This window comes from Rhincodon typus, unplaced genomic scaffold, assembly GCF_021869965.1.
Source record: "Rhincodon typus isolate 14 unplaced genomic scaffold, sRhiTyp1.1 hic_rhity00014258, whole genome shotgun sequence".
Classification (NCBI taxonomy): Eukaryota; Metazoa; Chordata; class Chondrichthyes; order Orectolobiformes; family Rhincodontidae; genus Rhincodon; species Rhincodon typus.
The window spans coordinates 496-1640 of record NW_025979896.1 but is presented as its reverse complement, the minus strand read 5'-3'; the positions used below and the strand labels follow the sequence as shown (position 1 = coordinate 1640).

The 1145-nt window shown below is 41.0% G+C and overlaps 1 long non-coding RNA gene across 1 annotated transcript in view; it reads left to right on the top strand.

The window, feature by feature from the left end:
- Positions 1-1068, top strand: part of LOC125482650 — a 4604-nt gene extending 3536 nt beyond the window's left edge. Inside the window, exons 3-4 of the long non-coding RNA XR_007261712.1 lie at positions 73-131; positions 1011-1068. This is a non-coding gene — a long non-coding RNA (uncharacterized LOC125482650). The remainder of the gene's footprint in view (positions 1-72; positions 132-1010) is intronic.
- Positions 1069-1145: the final 77 nt, after the last annotated feature.

Below are 1145 nucleotides of genomic sequence, written 5' to 3'. Positions count from 1 at the left end.
ATTTGATGTACTCTTTCTCTTTTCATGTTGAATTTGGCCTTCACTTTTATGGTGTTTTCATTTGTCTTTTAGATTTGACGATACTTCATCGTTGTCATTCCTCGGACTCCACTCTACTTTGATTCTGAAAGGTATTAGTTATCATTACTCTTTCACAAAGCACAAGCTTCAATCCAGTGCGTCGTCTCCCGACATTCAGTCAGGCATTGACTCACTTGTTCCAGAACTCACAAGGAACTTTGCCGGCTCCTTTGTTCCATTTGCTCATATGCATCTCTGACATATCCTACAATATAAAACATCAGTGTTGCATGACACCAGTGAAAAGCATCAATGGCAACAGTCTGACCGTAGAGTCAGACAGTTCTCAGTTGTAATAACACTGAGCACAACGAGGACTGATGTGGCAACCCCTATGAGTGACCTTGACCGACAGTGTGAGCAATGAGTGACCAGACATCCAAATAATGTCTGTACAGTTTCCCAGCTGTTTTGTCCCCACTTCCCAGACTGGGTTCAGTCTCCCACTGGGCTGACTGTGACCCGCTCACCGCACTGCTGAGATATGGACTCTGAGAACCTGACTGCCTCGGGTGTCCGACTGGCAGTACCCATGACCTTGGATTAATGTCAGAGACTGCTCTTGACTAACCTATCCTACATGAAGGTGGCCTCCTTTGCTTCGACGATGGAATGCTCCCTTTAGATTTTGAGACAGTGCTTCCAGGAGGTGCAAGGTGTATTTTTAGGTGAAAGTTTCATTCATTTTTAATTTGAGTGACCCCTGAGGTATCTCAAGGCTGAAGTCTTAGTTTTCTTAATTAGCATTTCAAAGTTTTATTTATCTGAGGAAGAGCAAGATAATCTTAAAAGAACAAGCAAATCATAGACACGATTAGAATGAAGTCAGGAGTTGATATTTATTGATCCAAGATTTAAGTTTAATGGCAGTCATTCTCTTTTCATCTTGAATTTGGTTTTGACTCATGTTGTTTTCGTTTATGTTTTAGATTTCACGAAATTACATCTGAGTAATTTCAACAAGTCAATCTGATTTCTGAACTGCTATTTTGATTCAGAAAGGTATGAGCTATCCTCAGTTTTTCACAAAGCACGAACAGCAATGCACTGATATCCAGTTCCTC